A 24,948-nucleotide genomic window follows, 5' to 3' on the forward strand; every position below is an offset into this window, starting at 1 on the left:
ACCATATGCAGCTCTGCCTCTGTGAGAGCAAACAGTTTTGGCTGTACTTCTAGAAGTCCAGAAGCAAAAGCGACCAGAGAAAAGCAGGAACTCCATGTGCCTCACCAGTGAGAGGCACATTCACTTAAGAGGATTAAAAAGATTCAAAGTATAAAATGGGTTTCATGATAAGTATTTTACTCTCATTTTATTGAAGTAATGGAGTTAAAATGTTAAAGGAAAGGATAGATTGGCAGCGGGGGCAGGGGGGTGGTGCCATAAGTTGCCATTTAAGGAGTCATTGCTTCATAAATGTCACTCTATTGGTGTTATTCTGTCATTTCCTGTGCCTACTCCATTTTATAAAAATACTTATGTTTGGATTAAATGGCTCCTAAGAGGTCATCCTGTAAATAACATGGGACTCAGAGGTGTGTGTGTGTGTGTGTGTGTGTTTTAATTCAAATGCAAAATATCTTACACCTCTCAATGTGTCATGGAATAATGCAAAAGGTGATATTGTTAAAACCTCCATAATTTAAAAAAAACTGTTCTATTTAAAAATAATGGAAATCAGAAGTTATAAAATGCTTATGTGAGTTGAAGCCATTATTTTCTGAGCAAACAAATCATTTATCAGCAAAACCTACTCTTTCCTTTTATACTCATAGTTCATTAGTGTATATAATATTTAATAAAGTTATTTGACTATATTAGCAAATACAGCCAGCACTGACACTGTTGGAAACAAACAACGGACTGCTAAGTGTAGTAGCCACGTGGTGGGGTCAGGAGGATGCCTGAGAGGGTTCAGTTTGTTGCCTTCAAGGTCTCTGCCTAGCTCTGTCCCACCTGGGGCATAAGCCAGGTTTAGGAAATGCTGGCTGAATGGATAAATGAGCTTCCCCACAGTCCAACCCTATTCCAGCCCCAGAAACTCCTCAAGCAAATCCTGGCTGCCTAGACATTCTTCCCCTACTTCCCTTCACTCACTGCTTGAGACACAGCAACACATTGTAACTCAAACCTAGGGCGTGGCAGCATTTCAGAGCAAGGTGGAAGGGACCAGAGACATTTTCTAGTTTAGCCTCATCATTCCATAGGTCAGCAGGTTGGAGACAAGCTATGAGATCTGATCAAGGGCAAGTAGTGCCCTCTGACCAGTGCTTCTGCTACTCCCTCTTGTCCCTCAGTGTCCAGGAGCTAGTAGAGTACAGGGCACACGCAGAGTCTTACACTGGGACAGCTCCCAAAACCATCATGCTCACTATGTCTTATGAATGAGATCCTTCAGGCAGGATTTGCACTTGGCTCCCCTTTATTTCCCTGTGGATAGGAGGTACCTGATTAGCTGAAAAGCTAAGCATTTGGCAATTAACCTGCAGATAAAAATAAAGTCAACTTCAAACCAGGGGACTGATTTCAACGTAAACAGTGTGTCCCTACTGACCCATGAGGCTGGAATTGACTCCGAATAAGGATGGTGATGAAAAATGAAGCCACTGGCAGTCATGCCCATTCACTGGCAGGCCTGTGGGCCCACTAGGGAGAGAGAGCCCAACGCTGGGTTACAGAGCAAAGGCAAAAGTGAGAAAACTTGCTTTCTGGGCTCACAATTGATTCATTAATAAAACTGACCTCCTTTAGATGCCGAAAGCATTTGTGTGCCCTTCAGTACTTCTAACAATATCACAAAAATAAGATGCAAAGCAGCAAACACATTGCTGTCCTGATTATGGTACAGAGGCAAAACTATTATGTTTCTAGGGCCAATTTTGCCTTTGATGTGAAAACTGGGCAGGCCTAACTCATGATCCACCCTAAGTCTATCAAAAAAATGAACATAGACACAGAGGACCCAACCAGCCCAGTTGGCTGTGGAATGCATTATAGGATTTATGTTATCAATGACTCTATGTCATAACTGTGCTTTTCAAAGACAAACTTTAAAATGGTTTCAAAGTCCTTGACTGCCATTAATAATCCCTTCATTCAGCAAACATCAAACAGCAGCTACTATGAGTCAGGCAGTATGCCAGAACAAGGGAGACAGAAAGACACACCACAGTCATGCCTAGAGGCTCACCTGTCTGTGCTGGTGGGAGGTAGAAAGGCTAAGGATGGTCACAGCCCAGGGTGGTAAGAGCTGGCACGAATGGAAACAGAGGGAGCCCAGGTGGACAGAGGAGAGCCCTCGGCCCAGTCAGGTTAAGAGGGGGATGCTAGGAGGAAGTAACAGATGTTTTGAGTTTTGAAGGATGACTAGGAGTTAGGCAGGTTAATGAGTTTGGAAGAGAAAACAGCATTTGCAAAGGCCTGGGAATGTGAGAAACCATGGAGCATGGTGAGGCAGTAGCAGGGTCAACAGAGTGGCTAAGGTGCATGGGAGGCCTGTGCCAGCTTGCCAAGGGCCTTATGCTCTATGTTGACAAGGTCAAACTTGATCCTGACGGTGGTGGCTGGTAAGCCTCTGCATGGTTTTATGCAGGACAGTGATCAATCTATAAGTGATTACCTGAGGGTCCGCTGAACAAGCTGAGAAGCTCTCAGGGATGCTTTCCTTTATTCACTGCTCCTGAGGCAACAGCAACTTAAAAGCCTCATTAGCAGGCAGGTCTCCAACTAACAAGTAAGCCTGCCTTCCCTTCCGTAATGCCCTCTCTTTGAGGCCACAGCTACTTTCAATTGCATTCTAATTTCAAGAAGTGATAAACATATGCTCATGTTTCCATTTACAAGTTTTTGATTATCAGCCTGGCATTGTAGCTGCAAATTACCCATTTTCTATTACAATTATTTTTACTTCACTAGATGAAGAAGAAGAAGCATTTCTAAATTACTAAAGTGCCCGAGCCACAGAGGGAGGGAAGTAGTAAGCACTGCTGCATCTTTTGCCAATGGCAATATAATAGCAAGAGTTTGAAAACTAAAATGTAAGCTTGTGGGATGTGTTAGACCAGGCCTTCCAGATGGGCACATTTGCTCAGTGTGATTATTTACCTAAAACCTGGCTGGACTGCAGCAAACCAGAGATGAGCTGAGCTGGTAGCAGAACTGCTGCTTTTGAGGGCTTTCCAAGAGTAGCTCCTTGAAAACTGGGCTGCTTTATGTGACTGGCCATCCCCTCATGTCCTTGGGCTCTAAATCTTGCTTTTTCTGCTTCTAGCAGGAATTTTAAAAGATTAGAATGTCACTAACTCAGATGCAGCCAAGCAACTACAATGTTTGGTAATATGATTGAAATCCAGCCATGCTAACTTGCATCACCACCTCTCCTAAACAAGACCCATGGCAGGGCCATGTCTGGCTGCCTTTCTGCCCTGATCAGGGGTGACTGGGGATGGGGTTGAGGACAAACCTTGGTAATTAATGAGTAGGACGCAATGAATTCAGGTCACTGGCTGAAGTGAAAAGGATTCTATCATGCAGAGTTGCAGACCTATTGGCAGCTTAATGTCGCATTTAATTGGCATGTAACATTAACTGACAGAGTAGCATGTAAATGAGATCACAACCATGGTTTTGAAGGTCCTATTGGTGGCTTTGTTCTAAAGTGCAGCTCAAATGAGCTAAACAGTTTTGTTATTGTGATGACCATCCAAATTCCTAACATCTTCCATGTGTGACTATGCTCAGTCTTGGGAAAAGAGGCATGGAGGATATACTCTCCGCTCTTACGGAACTCATTTTAGTGGTGCAGATATGGAAAAACAACAAGCAGCTCCTTAAATACTCAAAATGCCAGCACTTTGGGAGGCTGAGGCAGGCAGATCACTTGAGGTTAGGAGTTTGAGACCAGCCTGGGCAACACAGTAAGACCCCCATATCTACAAAATTGTTTTTAAAAAACAGCTGGATGTAGTGGTGCATGATTGTAGTCCCAGCTAGTTGGGAGGCTGAAGTGGGAGGATCTCTTGAGCCCAGGAGGTTGAGGCTGCAGTGAGTCATGGTTGTGCCACTACACTCCAGCCTGGGTGACAAAGTGAGACCCTGTCTCTAAAACCAAACAAAAACCAAAATGCTATTTGTGGTAGAAAACCGAAAGTCGTAACATTGTAGCTATAGGAATTCCAAATCTTATTAGTTTTACATTTTAAACCTTCATGGATGACAATAATAAATCAAGCATGACAAATCAATAATAACTAAAAGTTAATATACTATTTACTAGGTGCTTTTTAGGTCTACTAACTCATATTTTGGCAGTACCTATACTGTGCCTGTAGCTACACTTCTATCTTTAATATTTGCAAACACTGCAGACATTTGCAGAGAAGTGCTATCATCTTGTTTCTGATGGGGACACAGAAGCTCTGGGCTCCATCCCAAGATGTGGTACTAGGAAATACAGGCAAGTTTAAGCTCCTGTAGTGAAGGGCCAGCCAGGCCATTTCACTCCCCACTGCTTTTAGATGGGCAGAAACTAACAGGAGCCCTGACTGAGCCCAGTCGGTCCCTCCATCCAAGCCACAAGATCTTTGGTATTCAAGATGGGCTCATTCATTTTTGTAGGAAATAAATGTAATCAGCATATTAACTATCCTTTAGACATCAATGATAACTTCTTCCCTCAAGAATAAATTGTTCTCCTTCCTGGGTATCTCAAGATCTTTGCCCAAGCAAAGGAAGGAAAAACAGGTTAGTGCAGCAGGTGTCAGAAATTACTCTTTCTTCAGTAGCAAAGGCAATGGGGCCTCCATTTAAGGTTCAACAGGGGTGTGTCTTAGGAGGTGTGCAGTGGGGTGTGTGCTGTGGCTGTTGCCGGTGTGTGTTGCAGTGGTTGTCATACAGAAGCACACGCCGCGGTGGGGTGCTGTGGGGGCTTCTGTGGTGGGGAGTCTGCCATGGAGGGGTTGGATGGGGGACATGCCTATAGATGTCTCATGGGGAAGTGTGCCATGAAGGTGGGGTGAGGGTGGGTGACAGGAGAGCCATGCTGCACGATGTGTTGTGGAAGTCATGTTGTGGAGGATAGATCATAGGGGTATTGTATGGAGGATATAGCATGGGACTGTGCCATGAGGGTACACTGTCGGGGGTTTTGCTATGGGAGGGTATCACGGTGGGTGTGGTGTAGTAGTGCTGTGGGAGTGTGTCATGAGGTGCAATGGGCATGCTGTGGGATTGTACTGTGGAGATATGTCATGAGTGTGCTGTGGGGCTCCCTAGAGAGCTCCCTCCTACCAGGCCTGAGAATGCCATTCTTGCCCACTGGACCTGCCCAATCCCCAAAATGGTAAGTGCATGCCCCAGGAACCCCACCCACACTCTACCCCCAGCCTTCACATTCTCTGGTCTCCGGGTAGCCAGTGGACATCAGGGGTGGCATGTTTTGGGGTTCTGCTGGTTGAAGGAGCTCGGGAAGCACCCCTCTCTGTGGTAAGGCTCAGGTAGTATTTGCAGGCCACATCTAACATAGCTTCTGCAGGGCTCCTTTCCCAGAGCTCACTGCCCAGCTAATCTACCCTGGGATTCCCCAAGATACAACATAAGTGAAAGGAAGGAAGTACCCTTGGCATTCTCCTCCTGCAGTGGGGTCCAGCACTGAGGAGTCTAGGCTCAGAGTCCTCTCTCCCAGTGCAGAGGCTTCTCTTAAGGACCCTGCCCTCACACTCCCAGCTCATCGCTCCAAGCCTCTGGCCCATTTGACTTCTGCGAGGAGCCATCTCCTAGCAAGACCCTCTGGGGTGGCAAAAACTCAAGAACACAGACGTGCAGATGAAGTACTTGTTTGTTTTGAATGTATGCAATTTCCTCCCAAACTTTATTATGAAAGAGTTTAAAACGTGCAGCAAGGTCAAAATAATTTTAAAGTGAACATCTGGATATCCACCACCTAATTTCTACCATTAATATTTTACTGTTTGTTTTATCATATATCTACCCCTCTATGTATCTGGCAACCCTGCTTATTGTTTTTGATGCCTTTCAAAGTAAGTCGCAGACAGCAGCATACTTATTTCTAAACACTTCAGCATACATGTTATTAACCAGAATTCAGTATTTGTTTAGCATTTTTTCCTTTCTTTGAACATACAATGAAATGCACAATCTTGAGGGCATCATTCAATAAATTTTAACAAATGCATGCACCGTGTAACTCTAACCCCTCTCAACATACAGAACATCTCCCTCACCCTGAATGTCCCCTTGGGTCCCTTCTCACTCAATCCCTCTGTACCCCTCCCTCAAGCAGCCACTGTTCTAAGTTTTTCCACCATACACACATTTTGCCTCTTTCAGATATAAATAGAATCACACTGTCTGGTCTTCTGTGTCTGTTTTACTCAGCACAATGTTTCTGAGGTTCACTCACATTGTTCTGTGTGTCAGCAGCCTGTTCCTTTTCATTGCTGAATGGTGTTCCATTATTTGGCTATACCACAGTTTATCTGTTCTCCTATTGATGAATTACCTTTTTTGTAATTAAAGATTATCACTGATTCGAGGCTATTCTGTAACACAGTTGCACTCACTAGCATTCGGACCTGTTTGTCTTGCTGAGGAGATCAGAGGTGCTCAAAGTTAGCACAGCCCTCTGGCCTATGGGAGTGTATGAAGAACATAAATAGTGCATTTTATCACCTTTGTGATAGAAGATCAGAAAGCACAGTTCTAGAGTAGAGACTCCCCAAGTGTGATGGAATACAAGACAATTTCAGGTAAGAACTTAAAAATGTCAAATGATAATATATTTGTTTTTACAACTATGCCCCATTTATGGCCTGTGAAACTAATTTTCCTACATGCAAGGGATACATGGTTTGCTTTTTAAATATATATGTTTACATAACAGAAAAGCTGATTTAAAGAAAAATATTAAACAAATATACGGGGGGAGCAAAGATAAGAAAAACCTCATGAGGCTTGCATGCAGGCATTTGAGGTGTGGCAAACATTCTTGAGCAATGGTTGTGAATCCTGGATGCACATTAGAACCAGCTGGGAGCTTTAAAAATCCCCCTGGCCTGGGTCCCACAACCCAAGCCTTTCAAGTAATTGGTCAAGGTACATCCAGTCATCGATAGTCTTTAAAAGCTCCCCAGGTGATTCTAGTATGCAACGTAGGATGAGAAACATTTTGGAAAGTAGTAATTTTCAAAGACCAGCAGTATCAGCATCACCTGGGCGCTTCTAGAAATGCACGTTTTTATATCCCACTCCAGATCTTTGCAATCAGAAATCAGGGCTGGGGCCCAGCAACTTGGGTCTTCACAAGCCCTGTGGGTGGTTCTATTTCTTGAAGTTTGAGACCCATTGCTTTAGAGGTGGATGGGACAAGTCCAAAAGGCCACTGCTGCCTCCCGAGACTGAGGTCTCCACCACTGTGGTACTTCTCCAGCCAGTGTCAACTAGGTCTGCCTGGTCTAGCTTCTGGGAAGCGCCTCTCCTCCTGAGTACAGAGAGGATGGGGGCGTGCCAAGTGGTGAGCAGTTGCTGGCCGGTGACCAAAAGGATGACAACCTATGGTCCATCGAGAATTAACCTCAATCCACAAACCAGTTAATCAGCCCTCAGAAAATCGAGTGTTGACTACAATTTTATTTTCACTATGATTTTTGTTTATCAGTGACCTCCTTCCACTCCATTACCCTTGTTAATTGAGAATTGACTACACAGTTAAAATGAATGTTTCCTCCACTAACAGAGCTGTACCAGATTCATCTCAAAGTCCCTCACAGCTCAAGAAAATGTGATGAGTCTGCAGATATATTGATCTTTTACAATTCATTTCACCAAGAATTTATGAAATTACCACTAAGGTCACCTGTTATGTGTTCACATGTCCAAAGGCTTATAGGAAAGAAATGGAGTTTTATCTGAGGGATAATATTGTATTTAGAGAGCTAAACCAGAACTTGGGCAAAACCTGGCCTCCTGATTAGCAGTGATGTCTCTATTAAAAGATACTCAATATAGTTCTTCAGATTTGGTAAAGTCTTTGGAAATATTGTTACCTTACAGTGAGAGAGAAGATAAGGTAACAACAAACACTCCAAGGGCTGCTCCTCTTCACCGGCTGGCTATTTTGATAAGAAAAAATACAAAGTAAGAGGAGGCTAAGGGGAGATCAAAAAATCTGATTATTCCAATGCTAAGTTTGAAAAATGAACTTTCAGGTAAAACCAAAAAGAATTTGCTAAAGAAAACGTGCTGGGGAATCTGAAGTGACATATGCAATGCCTATTAAGTAGTATGTACCATGAGATATTTCACAAAACACCATGTTCCTTTTTTTGTATCATAATACAGTAAAGGAATACCACCACCACGAAGGAAAAACCCGCCCACCTGTTTGTGGAAGGACAGTCGCACACCATAAGGAATCTTTCAATGGTCAGGTAGCATAAAAGACTCAGCCAACTGTTTCTTATTTGCTTGATTGCAGATTGACTATAAAGAGCTCAACAAAAGCACCTGTGCAATGGGGCGAACTAAGAATCAAGTCTGGTGATAAGGCTTTCTTGAGCCTGTTCCCAAGATTTGCCCTACCATGGGCAAGGCACCTAGTGTAGGGCTGTGTCTACTTCAGCCTAAGACTAAGTACATCCTAGTACTCAGTGAATGACTTAAAAAAAAATTTGTTATGGAAAATTACAAACATATAGAAAACTAGAGGGCTGGGTGTGGTGGCTCGTACCCATAATCCCAGCACTTTGGGAGGCTGAAGTGCAGGGATCACTTGTAGCCAGGAGTTTGAGACCAGTCTGTGTAACACAGCAAGACCTATCTCTACAGGAAATTTAAAAAAACGTAGCCAGGTGTGTTGGTGTGTGCCTGTAGTTTCAACTACTTGGAGGTCCAGGTGGGAGGATCTCCCAGGCCTCCTTCCAGGAGCCAGTGAATGCCAGTTGTCTCTCTTCTCCTACCTGGTAACCAGCTTTGTCTAAGAGGCTGGATCTGGAGTCAGATGAACCTAATTTGTAATCCTGGCTCTGCCATGATGGGCTGTTTGACCTTGAGCAAGCTGCCTGACCTCTTAGAGCTTCTATCTGCTCATCTGTAATATGGGGGATAGAGACCTGCCTCAGTGGGTTGTCGTGAAGATTATATGAGACAGTGACATAGGCTATCCCAGAGTGCCTGGCCCATAGTAAACTCATTAAAGTTCAGTTGCTAACGCTGGGGGTAGCAGTAATAATCTTTAAGGCCATGAGAGTAGGCAATAGCATTAGGGTGATGGCCAGGCAGAAGCTCAGGGGTCAAAGAGAGGCCCACATGCTACCAAATCCTCAAGGTGGGCTCCTAGCTCCTGCTTCCTCTGACGTACAGTGGTGCTGCTGGAGATGGAAGTGCTGAAGAATTGGAGGAGGAAGGCCTTGCTGACTCTAGGAGCAGAGAGGTTCTCCAAGGGTGCCTTTGGCCACCCATTGGGCCATCTGGTGTCTCCTATTGGCCTCTTAGTAGTCCTGTGCCTTACCACAGAGGCACAGACTTTGGTTCTTCAGACACCCGCCCATCAGCTACTCTCCCTTTGCTCTCTTTTAATGACCCCCCAATCAATATGACTATTTATGAAGCATCTACTATGTTCCAGGATCTTTGCTGGGTAATTTTCAGACATGATTTTCCTGACTGTAAATGCCAGGCTTTTGAGGGAGGCACGGCTATTCCCCTTTACAGGTGTATTCCTTTCCTATTGCTTTTGTAACTACCCCAAGCTTAGTGGCTTAAAACAACACACATTTATTATAGTTCTGGAAGTCAGAAGTCCAAAAGGGACTAAAGTTAAGGTGTTGGCAGGGCTGTGTTCCTTTCTGGAGGCTCTGGGGGAGAATCTATTCTTGTCTTTCCCAGCTTCCAGAGGCTGCCACATTCTATGGCTCCGGCCTTCCTTCCATCTTCCAAGCCAGCAATGGGCAGTCCAGTTTTTCTCATGCTGCGTCTCTCTGACTCTCCTGCCTCCATCTTTCACTGACAAGGACATTTGTGATTAGATTGGGTCCACCTGGATGGTCCAGGATATTCTCCTTATTTTAGGGTCAGATAATTGGTAACTAACTTTATCTGCATCCTTAATGCCCCCATGCCACAGAACCTAACACATTCACAGATTCTGGGAATTAGGATGTAGACATTTGGAGGGCCATTATTCTGCCTATCTCACAGTGCTCAGAGAAGCAATGGTGCTTACTCAAAGTCACACAGCTATTAAGCAGTACTAGACTCCAAAGTTAGATTCCAGGATCTCAAACCTAGCTGTGCTCCTGCTACTTCGCTGTGTGAATCTGGGCCACTTAACTCCTCTGGCCTCAGCTTCCTCACCTGTAAAATAAAAAGGCAGTCGAAACACTCTCTAAGAGTCCCTCCAGCAGCTAGTTCATGGCCTTCTGAGCATCTGGGCCTCCCTCAAACTATACACATGACCCGAAGTCAGGACCCTACTGAGCCCTCACCTGATCTGTCCACACTGACCCCAGCTCAAGTACTGCCCATGAAAGGAGGAGATGTAGACTTATGGTCACAGCAAAGACTTCCTTCTCTCCCTGGCTGGAATTTTCTGAAGCTTTTGTTCTGGGAAGCTTGGAAACATGGATTTAAGAGCACCTGACTGTCTTCACCCCAACACCCTCCAAGCATACCACATAAATCTAGAGTCAACTACTGTGTTTTTTCCCCCGAATTGCCAGCTTAGAGGGAAGTAAGGATTAAGGTCTCTTTGTGCAATGAAAAGAAAAACAGAAGGTGAGAACATCAGACAGTAAACACATAGAAATGTGAAGACTTGTTTGTTGAGAGTTCCCAAACTAAGGCATTAAACATTTTTTAATGCAATTTTTTAAAGCACTTTATATTACAGAAAATACCAAACATAAATGAAAGTAGAGAGATTAACATAGGAACCCTTTCTTAACTCAGGTCTAGCATCCCCAAGTTAGATACTCTTTACAGTCTGAAATTCAAATTTTGAATCACCATCCCTGGTAGGCAGCTCCATTGTGTGGTCCTGCAACACCTTCATTTTCAAAACTGCTAGACTATGATTCCTCATGATTCTGAAAAGTCTGTCAATCAAGATGGCTAGAAAACTTCAACTATCTGTGAAAAATGAGTGGCCCAGGAGCCATGATTCCTGAAGAACAAATCAGTTCCTCTTTCAATACGGATACTGGAAAAAAAGAGTGTCTTCTGAGACAAGGGGCTATAAACTCCATGTAAGCCTGGAACTGCTATCTTCCCTACCTTAAAGAATGAAGCCAACTCAGCGGTAACAAGAGATGAAAGACGGAGAAGGTGAGATTCCTAGCACCATCATCTAGCTGATAACCTGGACCCAGCTGTGCCTGATTCCCCAAAACGCTTCTATTATGTTAGCCATACTCCTAATTTTGCTTAATCTAGCTTCAGTGAAGTTTCTCTTCCTTACAATAGAAAGAATCTTGAATATAAGCCATCCCAGAAAGCCTTCTTTAAAGCAGTGAGCACAACTGTCAATCTTTCTTGTGAAAATTAGAATTTTGCCTCCTTAATTTAACAAAACAATTTATATTTCTTAAAGAATACATTTCCTAGCAAAAATAACAGAAGACTGAGATTTAAGAATACTTCCTTGACTAAGGAGAATTCTATTTTGCTGGATTTTTATCAGGACAGCAAGTTTTCAACAATATCTTAGTACTACTAATGTGATGACCACCACCTGCACCCTCCCCCACAATAAGCTCCTGCTGGTGCTATTTTTGAACAGGACAAGCTGTCAGGGAGTAGTTCTGGGCTGACCTGGGAGACTCTACAGAAACTAGGCTTCGGGCTGCAGTCTTCTGGGATACAGCCTGTAAACGAAGCCAGGCCAAACAGGGTAGAACCAGATTCCAGTTTCAGTGACAGATTGAGGAAGAAACACACAGGCCTTAAGTGGTACCTGCCACTGAGAAATGCAGTTACAGATGCAATAAAAGGAGGTGAAACACAGGCCCCCGAGATAACCTGTACTCATTCACCTCCCTCCTTCCTTCTTCCCTCCTTGGCACAGACCTCCTCAGCAAAGTGTGGACACAGAGCGCCCTATGCTAGGCAGTATGGAAATAAGTTACAGTAGCCACAGTCCCTAATCTCTAGCAGCCCTGGTCTGGTGAAAGGAGACATGGTAAGTGCCATGACAGAATGAGGTATAAGGCACTGTGGGAAGAGGATGACCACGTTGGCTTGAGCTCTTGAGGAAGGCTTCCTAATTCTCTCCTATGAAAGATGGCATGTTATTCACTGCAGCGTTGTCTGTAATGGTAAAAAAATTGGAAACTGCTCAGTGCCTACCCATAGAAAACTAATTTAGTGATCTCAGGTAAAGCCCACAATAGAATACTATTCATTTGTAACAGGAGAGAGAGAGAGAGAGAGAGAGATCAAGATCTTTTTGTACTGATAAGTCATCTCCAGAATTATTTTAAGTGAAAAAAAAGCAAAATGTGGGACAGTGAGTATGAAATATTCTTTTATATAAAAAGAGTGAAATATCACTTTGGGAGGCCGAGGCGGGCGGATTACAAGGTCAGGAGATCGAGACCACGGTGAAACCCCGTCTCTACTAAAAATACAAAAAATTAGCCGGGCGCGGTTGTGGGCGCCTGTAGTCCCAGCTACTCGGGAGGCTGAGGCAGGAGAATGGCGTGAACCCGGGAGGCGGAGCTTGCAGTGAGCCGAGATCGCGCCACTGCACTCCAGCCTGGGCGACAGAGCGAGACTCCGTCTCAAAAAAAAAAAAAAAAAAAAAAAAAAAAAAAAAAAAAAAAAAAAAGAGTGAAATATCAAAATATCTATAAACTCTTAAAGCATATAAAAATATAGCAGTGATTGTCTATGGGGAGGCAAATGTAGAAGCTATGAGATGACAGAGAATATTTTCATTGAATATATTCATATTTATTTTTCTTAACTTTTGAATCATGTAAAAATGTTGCCTATCAAAAAATTTAATAAATAAAACGGAAAGCTGCTGTGGCATTCCAGGTGGTTCTCAGAGGAGTAGTCAGACATGTTGGAGACCTGTGGCAGGATGTATTTTCCAACCCATGCACAACAGCATGCGCTGTCCATAAGCTCTTCTTACAATGGGACGGTGACATGCCTCCCATAGTCAGGAGGGTCTATTCCGTCTCCCTGAAGATAGGCAGGCCAGAAAATATGGCAAAAGTGATACTGTGAGACTTTTGAGGGTAGACCGTAAGAGGTGACCCAGCTTCCACCTGGTCCTCCAGGGATACCTGTTCTTAGGACCCAGCTGCCATGCTGTGCAGAAATCTAGACCACCTGATGTGCCATTCCAGCATCCCAGTGGAGGCCCCAGCTGCCAGCCACCATCAATTGTCAGTCACTGAATGAGAAAGACTTTTAAACATTATTTTGAGTTGTGTTAATACATAATAATTGTACATATTTATAGGGTAACTTGTGATATTTTGCTACATGCATACAATGTGTAATGATGAGGAAATCCATAACCTCAAACATTTATCATTTCTTTATGTTGGGAACATTCCAAATCTTCTCTTCCTGCAATTTAAAAATCTACAATAAGTTACTGTTAACTATTGTCACCCTATTGTGCTATCAGACACTAGAACTTACTCCTTCTAACTGTACATTTGTACCCATTAACCAACCTCCCTTTACTGTACCCACCTCACCCCTCCCCAACCCTTGCTACCCTCTGGTTACTATCATTCTACTCTACCTTCATGAGATCAACTCTTTTGGCTCCCACATGAGTGAGAACATGCAATAATTTTCTTTCTGTGCCTGGGTTATTTCACTTAACATAATGTCCTCCAGTTCCATCCATGTTGCTGCAAATGACAGGATTTCATTCTTTTTATGGCCAAATAATGTATCATTATGCATATAATACCATGTTTTCTTTATTGATTGATAGAATGGTTGGCATACTGATGGACATTTAGGTTGATTCCAAGTCTTGGCTATTATGAATAGTGCTACAATAAACATGGGAGTGCAGACATCTCCTCAATATGCTGATTTCCTTTCTTTTGGGTATATACCCAGCAGTGGGATTGATCATTTGATTGGTCTACTTTTAGTTTTCTGAGGAACTCCCATATTGCTCTTTATAATGGTTGTACTAAGTTATTTAATACATTCTCATTAATGATATAGTAGCGTTGCTCTTTTTCTTCATCCTTGCTAGCATTTATTTTTTGTCTTTTTGATAATAGCCATTTTAAATAGGATGAGATGACCTCTCATTGTGGTTTTGATTTGCATTTCCCTGATGTTAGTGATGTTGGGGATGTTTCATATGTCTGTTGGCCATTCATATGTCTTCTTTTGTGAAATCTCTTTTGGATCATTTGCACATTTAAAAAAATCAAAATATTTGGGCTTTTTTTTTTTGTTATTGAGTTGAGTTCTTTACATAGGCTTGTTATTAATTCCTTGTCAGATGGACAGTTTGCAAATATTTGCTCCCATTCTCTAGGTTTCTCTTGAGTGAGAAAGCCTTTGGAGTGGGTCCAGCCTCAGACCCCCTCTAACTGCCTCTGAATGAGACCCGGAGTGAGAACTGCCTAGTTGAGCCCAGTCAACCCCCAGAATTGCAAGAGATAATAAAATTACAGTTTTGTTTTAAGTTCCTAAATCTTAACCCACAGTTCTTCGTTCGTGTGCTTGTCTTACACTTGATCTTCCAAGACAGAAGCCTTCTGACAAGCCCATAATGGTGTATGTATGACTTCAAGGAGGTAGCGGAAACAATCCGAGAGGGGCAAGTATTTAGTCAGCCTTGTGCAAGAGGAAATAGTCTAGAACAAACAAAACATGCTGACTCTGGATGCCTACAGGAGCTACATGAGAAAGCATCCAACAGGCTGCTGGACACAGATGTCTGGCTTATAGGGAAAGGATGTGATAGAGATAAGGATATGAGAGGTATCTATATAAAGGTAATGGTTAAAAACCAGGTGTGTGAATGAAATTATCCAGGTGTAGTGTACAGGCAAGAGGAACCCAAGGGAAGAATCTTGGGGATGCCCCACTAAAAATGCCAGCACAGGAAAGGGAGCAGGTAGAGAAGTCAAAGAAGAAACAATGAGGGAAGAGAGAAGAAAGTCCAAGAAAGAACAGTTCAAAAGGTGGGGCACGGTCTGAGATATCACATGTTGCACTGAAAATGTGGACAGAGAAAGCCTGTAAGATTTGGTAATGTGAAGGTCACTGGTGACCTATAGCAGAGCAGTCTTCCTGAGGGTAGGAAAAGAAAATCAAAATCTCAATGCATTTCCGTTAATACAAATGACTTCAAACAAACTCTATAAGAGAGAGAACAGCAAATAATTTGGGGCTTCCTGTTTTATCTTCTTAGCAACATTAGAGGAAATGAAGAAAGAAAATCAAAATGCACATGATAGAAGGAAAAAAGGAAGGGAGACAGTCAGTCGTTGACAAATAGAATACCTACCATCTGTATAACAGAGAGGTGGCTCAAAAGGCACGAGGTGGTCAAACCAGCTGCCTCTTGAATTCATCTTGAAAAAAATTTTTTTGGAAGGGAGACTATGAAAACTTCCTTTGTTGACCATTCCCAGAAATGGCAGGGACAAGTACAATGGTCATCTCAGTCTTTATGGAATGCATCTTGGACCATAACTTAAAAGGAAATGACTTCATTTACCTAAAACACTAAGATCTCGAATTCTTTCTACACAAATCTAAAATGCCCAGAACTCAAAGCATATGAACTTTAACCAGTAAACCCTATTGAACTTGCTACATAATTTACAATTTTAAATCATTTCTTGGAGTATGGCCTTCATTTGTAGTGACAAATATTCCAATAGACTTAATAAATACATAGAGAGTGTTTCTAGAATCTGCATTATGCCCCAAATTTCTGCTGCTAGTCCTCTTCTATGCATGGCGGAGAAAAGCATATAAAATGGACTGGGGCGCTGGGTGCAGTGGCTCATGCCTGTAATCCCAGCACTTTGGGAGGCCAAGGCAGGCAGATCACTTGAGCCTTGCAGTTCAAAACCAGCCTGAGCAATATGGTGAAACCCCATCTCTACAAGATACAAAAAAAATTAGCCAGGTGTGGTGGTGCATGCCTGTAGTCCCAGCTACTCATGAGGCTGAGATGGGAGGATTGCTTGAACCTGGGAGGCGGAGGTTCAAGTGAGTGCCAATATCGTGCCATTGCACTCCAGCCGGGGCAACAAGTGAGACCCTGTCTCAGGAGAAAAAAAAAAAAAAAGAATTGGGATCCACAAAACTATAGAGTGAATTAAGTTGAAATGTCAGCACAACCATATAGTATGCCTCGTTTGTGAACAGATATTTTAATGAAGAGCTTGACTTCCACTGACAGCATCTCTATCTCTTTGCCTGAGTGTTTTACCTGGTGACTGGAACCTGCCAGAAGAACCTGAGAATTAACTTCCCCTAAGGAACAAAGCTAAAGCAGTGACTGACAGAAATGGCATGTGTACGTACACCCAGCCCCCAGCCCCATGATGGCATAACTCTGAGATGGTTCTATGCTGGCTCTGGAGATCCCCATCAGGATTAAAGCCCAGCTGCCCCTGCTGGTCATGGCTGCTTGATGGTACAAAAAAAATTAGCCAGGTGTGGTGGTGCATGCCTGTAGTCCCAGCTACTCATGAGGCTGAGATGGGAGGATTGCTTGAACCTGGGAGGCGGAGGTTCAAGTGAGTGCCAAGATCGTGCCATTGCACTCCAGCTGGGGCAACAGAGTGAGACCCTGTCTCAGAAGAAAAAAAAAAAAAAAGAATTGGGATCCACAAAACTATAGAGTGAATTAAGTTGAAATGTCAGCACAACCATATAGTATGCCTCATTTGTGAACAGATATTTTAATGAAGAGCTACTGAATCTTTAATTGGGGATGAAGTGATGGTACACTTCCCTAGCTCATTTCCCACCATTTTGCTAGTGCTTCCTGGGGTCCACTCTCAAATGAACTACTCAAACTCAAGTCCTTGTCTTGTGTTATGATTTCCTAATATTTAGCCAATTGATTGAGTTTAATTTAGAACATACCATTGGCCATGCACTAGGCTTTGGCCAGGATTAGGTAGCAAATAATACACAGATACAAGGCCGTCACAGTGAGAGTTGGCAGTGCACACATAATATCCAGTTCCTGAGATACTAGAATACAATGCCTGCAAGACAAGAAGCCAGAATGAGACAGGGCTACCCTAGGCAATTGCTAACTGTGTGCGTTGGGTTGCGGGCAGAGTTTGCTGAAATGTCACCAATAAGGCCTCTGAAGGCTGCAATTCCAAATTCCTCCTTCCTCCCACACTACTGGGGACCAGGAGAGGCAGTGGCCTTCTGTAACTTAAAAACCCTGAGAATTCAAGTCTACAGGGCCAGGGTGAGCACATCTGCAGGCCGTTCAGCCAGGAACCCAGATTGTATCCCCGAACTGGAAACCTGGAAACAGGGAGCCAAACCTGGCTTTAACATTCTTTTTGATTGGATGATTTAATTTAGGATAAGGCCACAAAGGTAGTGCCCTGAAATTACAAACTGAAGAAAGATCATTGTTTAATTTGGCTGATTTTAAGATTTTAAAATAGTTATAGGAATAATAAAACAATATAGAAAGCTTGATATATGAAAAAGGTTATCCATAATTCCCCTGTTCGTATGTAACTCTTATCCCCTTAGAGGGTTCCCTTGAAGGCTGTTTTCCTAAATATGTCTGTTATGTAATGGCATTCTGTTCCCAGAGCATGTTAAGGTTTCCCATGTGACTAATCTTCATATTTTTAAGTACTACATAATATTCCATCAGCCTGTCGTTCTGTAATTTGTTCTCCTCCTATACTGTATATTCAGATCACTTCTAAGTTTTCACCATTACAAATAATGATGCAGAGAGCATTTTTATACAGTGGCTCCTCTACTTTTCAGATTATTTTCTTAAAGCAGAATCTCAGAAGCAGCCAAAAGGTAGCAGCATTTCAGTGACACCTGAAACAGGCAGCTCCTATACTTTTATCATTGATGGTCCTTTGATTATTTACAAAACACAGCATGAGTAACAGACAGTGGTATCCTTTCTCTCACACACAAAAAAATTAAGACAAGAATGATCAAGAGCATCATACAAGTTACATAGAAGAAGGCCAGATGGGAAATTAAAAGCAAAGCAGTCTTTGTTACTAAGTATAAGGTTTGTGCAATAAACCTATTACTGATCTTTAATACGAAGATTTGAAAGTGAGTAATAATTCCAAGTTAGACTCCTACACACTAATTCATGTAACAGGCATTCTGTCCTAATGATCACTGGCTCACAGAGAAGCTTCCAGCCTTCTAAAGGTTTCTCTTGACCTGACCTGGTGTGATTCCCTCACTCACACTGACACTCATTCACTCCCATCTGCCGCTTATTGAGCCCAAATTCGGGTTGGTTTGCATCACATGTTTTCATCATTCTTTTCCTTTATGGTTGTAAACCTTTCAGCGAGCAGCCTGGCTGATAGCAGGGCCACTGATGACAGTGGTTAGGATGCAGTCAGGCTGAGCCATGCTTGTCAGCCTTGCTCCATACTCTCCTCTTTCCAGAACACTGTGACAAGTGGGAAGGAGCAGAATCAAGGCTCTAACCCCTACACACCTGCCTTTAATATGTTAACTCTGCTTCTGCAAGGCAGTTACAACCTCCACCCTGGGCTGTGTACTGCCTTGACACTTCATTTTTATAAGAGAAAGCAAAGAAAGGGGGTGTGCTGATGGAAGGGGGAAGGCAGGAAGAAGATTGGCTCTAATTTAAAATCATCTTAGGAGCTCTAAAAAGTTCCAGGTTGACTGATGGACACATTTACTCCTCAAAACCCTTTTCATAAATATCCACCACTTAACATGTACTTTCAAGAGGCATAAATACTGTCAACGTGTCAGCCTTTATGAAAGGGAGATTTCCAGAACCACTTCTTTTCTCCATGGCTAAGAGCCACACGATTACAGTCCTATTATAGCTATACCTTGAGAATATAGCCCTTCCCCACCAGTCTGGGCAAGGCAGGCAAACTCACCCCACTAAGAGTAGCATGGAGGCCTTTTCAATCTCTGTGCAGTGATGCATCCTTCTTTTGCTGCAGAGAAGATGGCAGCTCATCTCTGGTGATAAGGTCTACATCTGAGACTGGTAGGGATTGGAGATGTATTTTGTCAACAGCTCTGGCCAAAGTAACTCTCTAATAATATTCAAGTATGGACAGAGAATGTTTCCTGAGACTGGATCACATCTTATTTTGAAGAGGCCTTTAGTGTGATTTTCTCCCTGTTCTCAGTGGAAATGAATGGGTTTTGAAGGCAAGCATGGTGCCCCTCTGGAGAACTGCTGGTTCCTCACGAAGGACTGTGCTGGCATGGCATGGCTCTGCATGGGTAGGATCACTGCCAGCTCACCCTGCCACAGCTGCACACAGATGAGTGGGCCCACCTTTCTGGACAACAGTAGTCAGCAGTGCCCTTCTTTCCTCTCAGCAGACCACTAGCCACAACATGATCAAATCTATGCCAGAGCCTCAGCCTGGTGTGCCCAGGAGTATCAGAGAAGGAGGAAACAAATAGGCTCTCAGGTGGACTCTGTCACTCAGAAGGGAAAAGGCTCCAGTGTCCATGCCACCAGATTTACCCTCAGATGAGCTGGATCCCTGTTTGCTGCTGCTAGCCAAGATGAGATGTATGACAGTGAGAACCGCAGTACCCCACCAGACAACACCCGAGGAGGAGCTCTGGAAGCTATAAAGGGGTAAGTGAATTGGATCACAGCATTATTCTCCCATTTGGAAGCTGAAGCACAGTTGTTTTTAAAAGCATACATTCTCAGTAGGATGACCTTGGCAGCATACACCATTGCTTACCAGGATTTACAGAAAAATATCATCCAGTGGTCTTCAAGGGTGTATGAAAAAATGAACATAACCCTCCGTCCAACACTTTGGGCCCCTCTCTCTCTAGTGATACTGACTATATTTCTCTATCTTTCTCCCTTCCACATACGGCCCTGACACACCAGGCTCCTCCTTCAGGAGAGTTAACCCAGTTTAAAATGTGTTGCTCTATGTGTGTTTATGTGCTTAATTCTATTGTTAAATCTGTCTCATGATGTGTGCGGACTCCATGAGGGTCAGGACTACGTCATTTTGACTCACTGTTCAAATCCCCAGGACACTGCTTGAAGTATTTGTAGAAGAAAGAAAGGGAGGAAGGAATAAAGAGAGAGAGAGAGAAAGAGGACAACATGCCAGGCATGCTGCTGAGTACAGGCAACACTTGGTCCAAAGCTGCGGAAGTGCTCACAGCCCATCAGAGGAGCTAATTCAGCATGGCCAGAGAAGGGCAGGCCGACAGGCACCCACTGGTACTATGGGAAGGCTGAGGAGGGATTCAGGAAGGCTTCCCAGGCATTCTGGATTTAGGGGCAGCTCTGGCCAGAGGCAGGGACAGCAGAGAGGCACAGGGATGCAGACCAGGCCTTCCCCCGGCAGGAAGGCAGCCCAGACACAGCACTCCTGGGTGGAAAGAGCAGACAGTGCTGACTGCCAGACGCATGGTCACCCTCATCCCAGGCACTTCCACCTAAAACCTATTATAAAGAATCTTAGATTTCCCTGGAGCTGATTTCTCAGATTCTCTCTAGCAATAGAATGCCCTTCTATTCCTAATTCCTAGAGTAGCACGTGGGTCTACGTGTATGTGGGAGAAACAATGATGAAGGAATCATGAGTCCACTGCAGTTTGCTAAATACCATCATGCAGAACTGCACAGCTAAACCAATGGGGCAGGAGCTGCCATCCTGAGGCCTGCCCCGCAAAATGCGATCTGTCCATCTTTACTGGGGAACCATGATAAACGAGCAAAGACAGACACTGGTGAGGACAAGCCACTTTATTTAAGAGCTTCGACAGCCCAAAGTGGTTTAACATAGACGCATGGAAGATTTATTGAGATGATAAAATACCTGAACTTTAAAGGCACATAAATTATAATTTTGCAGGTTTTTTTCTTTTTAAAATTTCATAGTCAAGTGCTTTAAGTAATGAATGAAATGCACATAAAGTTGATTTCATTTCACACAAGCTGTCTGGTTAGTGTCTGCAGAGTGCCTTTGCTTCCAGGTGGGACTGAGTTCAGAATCCATGCCACCCATCCGTGCCTACGGCCTTCAGTTTCCTTATCACAGTGGAGATCATTGGGAAGATGAATAAATATAATAATAAGGCAGCCATTATTGACAGGGCACTTACCATACTACACGTTGTACACTGAGGTCAGTGCCTCATATGCTTATCTTGCTTAATGCTCCTAACATCCCTATGAATTAGCTACAATGATTCTCATTTTACAGATGTAAAAACAGGTTTAGAGCACTTTGGTGATACACGGGAAAGTCACACAAGCAATTTTATCTGCTTACAAGACTATGGTGTTCACCACGAAGCTGCGACATACATGAAACTGGCCCTCAGCAAATGCTTAAATACATTAGTTATCTTTCCTTACCTTCCAATTCCTTTTACACACACACACACACACACGTGCACAGATACAGTGAAAAATCTGCCTCGGGTTTTTGTTCACTTATTTGTTCATTACCGATTCATGCCTTTTTGGCCTGGTACTCTACTGGGTGCAAAGTTTGCAAAATTAGACTCCATAGCTCCCAGGTCAAAGAGCCAGACCAGTCTCAGGCAGTTACCATGCTCAAATGGATGGCAAGGGTCTGCAAGGAGCAGTGGCAGCCCCCTGCAGGGAACCCCCACTCAGCCATCGGTTAGAGACACATCATCAAAAAGACCATTTTAGACCTTTTCAACCCTAGTTTTACCCAACTTTTGCTATGCTTTCTTTGGCCTGAGTCTACGAAGACACTCAAACTTTGGGACTTCCTGACAGTGCAGCTGCCCAGGAGGCCCTTTATCACACAGAACACCCCTCTCTGCTGCCAGGCTCTTGCTTTATGGCAAAACCACTGCAACAGATAATCTCACTCCCAACTAATCACCCTGCACAGTTCCTCATACCGCCTCCACTCCTATCCCTCTCCTGCCGCTGCCCTGTTTTGTTTCATCAATTTTTGTCCAGCCTAAGGAACGATATCAATAGTTATAGTAGTAGTATCCTCCTACATGTCAGGCACTGCTCTATGTATTTTAGGTCCTCAGTAAATCCCCATAATAACCTTCTGAGGTAGACAGTACAACTATGCATATTTTAGTTCATTCAGGAGAAGTAAAGGGTAGGAGTTAATATTTCTTCAGGGCCAACTATATGCCAAGCACCTGTTAAGCCTGCACAATCCTCATGACTCACATGGTGAGTGAGCTGCCCAGGGTCAGTCACAGAGCTGGGAAGTGCCAGGTCTGTGACCACCAAGCCTGGAGCTTCCCTTCTTATGGGCTGGCACCCTGCTGTGGTCTGAGAGGGGAAAAGAGAGGCTGCACAACGGCTGCCCTCTCTCCTCTTCCCTCCAGCGCCCTCTGTTAACATCTTAACTGTTCTTTTTTACCACTCCCCACAAATGGTGCCAGACTCCTGCCTCATCTGGGTTCCCCCACTCTCTGGGCCTCTCAGTTTTCATAGAGCACTTCCTTTGTCTACATCAATGGTGTGAACAGAGCCAAATAAGAAATTAGGATCATTTGAGCCAATAAAATACAGTGAGCAGCTGACAGGTGTTTCCTGAAACCTAAAATGCTCTCCCAAATCCATGGGGTCTCAAGGTCTGATATGTCCTCAGCAAGGTACCAGCATAGTTGCTGCTTCTGGGAAGTCTTCTGTCCAGTTTTAGGGGTGACACCAAAAGCTGAGAACCACCAATGAAATTCAGGAAGTAACTGATGCTCAGTGGAGCTGTGTGAACCATACCTTCAGGGGCTCCTGGGTGGCTTTATGAGAAATGTGCACCTGGCCAAAAATAGAGAAGCTTTCCCCTGCAAGGCCAGAGGGTCACACCCCTTCCTCTGGGTTCTGCCAGGATGGAACAGTCACTTTATTTCACCTGGCCCACCCGACATGGGCTCCAGAAGGGCAGGGACCCTGACTGATTTCTCTCTGAATCCTCAAAGTGTGTGCCAGTTAAATGTTTCAAGAATGAACAACTAAACCAGTCATCGTTTTAGAGAATAGGCTGTTTGAGAGATTCTACTCAGAACTACTTATTTGATAGAGGAAGAAACAGGACTCAAGGAGAGGGGAAGTGACTTTGCTGAGAGGCAGGCACACTGTGTTCAGTCCAGAACAACATCCAGCCTTGGATATTTAGTGCTGAGTAACATCCAGCACCCATCATGCGGTGCTAAGTCATTTACATTCACCATTTCCATCCTCAATGGGTAGAACAGTCCCATTTTACAGAGGAGGAAGTTAAGGTGAAGGAACTTGCTTTCTCCCCAGCTCTCTGCAGGCCAGCCCCACCGACCCTCCTTTCCTCAAGCCACATTCTCTCTCAACAAAATGAGTGTGCTCTGTTGTTCCCCGCCCGGGAATTCTCTAAAGTTTTAGTTCCAGCAGCCTTTGTAGCTGGGGGCCCTGATAAAAGCTCTCCAGCACCCTAGACTTTCAGTCTTCATAGCTCTGACTACAGTTTTAACGTTCACACTTGTTTGCATAGATATCCATTTGCTGTCGGTCTCCCCCCACTGGACTGTGACTGTGAGTGGGGGACGGCACCACGTTTGTCGGCCTGCCACTGTAACCCCAGCACTTAGCTCAGCAGCGGGCACTGAGTGGCACACGTTATCTGTTAGACACCGTGCTTATATTTTTAACCTTTGAGTGCACGAGTGCTAAAGGTGGGATCCGAACCCACGTCTCCGGGGCTCTGGTCATAGCCAAAGGGGTGCTGGGGGTTAGGTTGATAGCTGCAGTGAGAACCAACCGCGCGCAGAGGCAGCGCGGAGCTGTGCCCCGGTTCGCTCGACTCCCGGTGGCTCCGCACTCCACCGCCACCTGTCGCCCCAGCGGGGACTCCCAGGACTCCGTTGGGGGCCGGGAGTCAAGAGGGTCCTGACGTTCAGCCGCGATCCAGGTCCTAGCGGGCTGACGAGGGGCCCGGGCTGCGCTTACCTGCTATTCGCAGGGCTCAGCAACGGCGCTCGGCGAGGCTCGGGGGACTGCGGGACACTGCGGGGGACTAGGGGACCTGCTGGGCCTAGCGGGGGCTGTCGGTCAGCGCGCGGCCCGGCGCCCGAGGTCCGGGAGAGAACAACGTTTGGTCTCGGTACTCAAGCCTGCCTCCGGCCCGGGTAGCCTCGGGTCTAGACCGTCTAGTACCCGAGCTGGAGGCGGAGCCTAAGGCTAACGTGACCTCGCGCTCTCTTGGCGGCCCAGGGCGGAAGGTGTCTGAGGCAAACAGATCTGCGCCCCGCCCCCTCGCTGGGGCGGGCCCTAAGGAGACCCGGCCCTGGCCCCGCCCCAGGTCCCTAAGCCCCGCCCCCTCCCCGCCCCCGTCACCGCCCATTGGCTCCCCACCGCCAAGGCCCTTTTATATTGCGTACGTGTTTGCTTTTTATTTTCCTGTTTTGTATTCTGTTTGTTTTGTATTTTTATTTAATTTTCTTTTTAAAAAAATACACGAAAGTAACGCCCACTTACTTATTACGAAATAAAATTATTTCATTTCTTATAATGAAAGCAACAGGCCACCTCTCCCTCCCATCATAGCTCTTTTTAACAATTCCTCTGTTAATTTCTTCTGGTGGTCACCCGCTTGTCGCAAAAAATAAATAAATAAATAAAATAAAATAAAAGAAGCTTACATGGCGATTTTTTTATTTATCCATTGACTTTCTGCCATGTTATATGAGGATTTACTCTCTTACTGCGCGGCCCGTTCCTTCTGACAAATTTACACCTCTATTCTCAATCCCTGCCCTGGAAAACGCCAGACCTCAAATCAGCGAAGGATTTCTGGGGCCTGAAGCGTACACAGTTGTGTGGGGAGAGGGGAAGAGAGGGCTGCTTAAGAAAGAGAA

The 24,948-nt window shown here is 44.5% G+C and overlaps 1 protein-coding gene across 11 annotated transcripts in view; it reads right to left on the reverse strand.

Annotated features, from left to right (window-relative positions):
• NMNAT3 (nicotinamide nucleotide adenylyltransferase 3) overlaps positions 1–24,340 on the reverse strand; it is a 114,211-nt gene extending 89,871 nt beyond the window's left edge. For all 11 annotated transcript variants that reach the window (XM_074031161.1, XM_065540000.2, XM_074031160.1 and 8 more), the window contains exon 1: positions 24,041–24,340. The gene's annotated coding sequence lies outside the window, so the exon portion shown is untranslated. The remainder of the gene's footprint in view (positions 1–24,040) is intronic.
• Positions 24,341–24,948: the final 608 nt, after the last annotated feature.

The sequence above is a fragment of the Macaca fascicularis genome, chromosome 2 (genome assembly GCF_037993035.2).
Source record: "Macaca fascicularis isolate 582-1 chromosome 2, T2T-MFA8v1.1".
NCBI classification, from domain to species: Eukaryota; Metazoa; Chordata; class Mammalia; order Primates; family Cercopithecidae; genus Macaca; species Macaca fascicularis.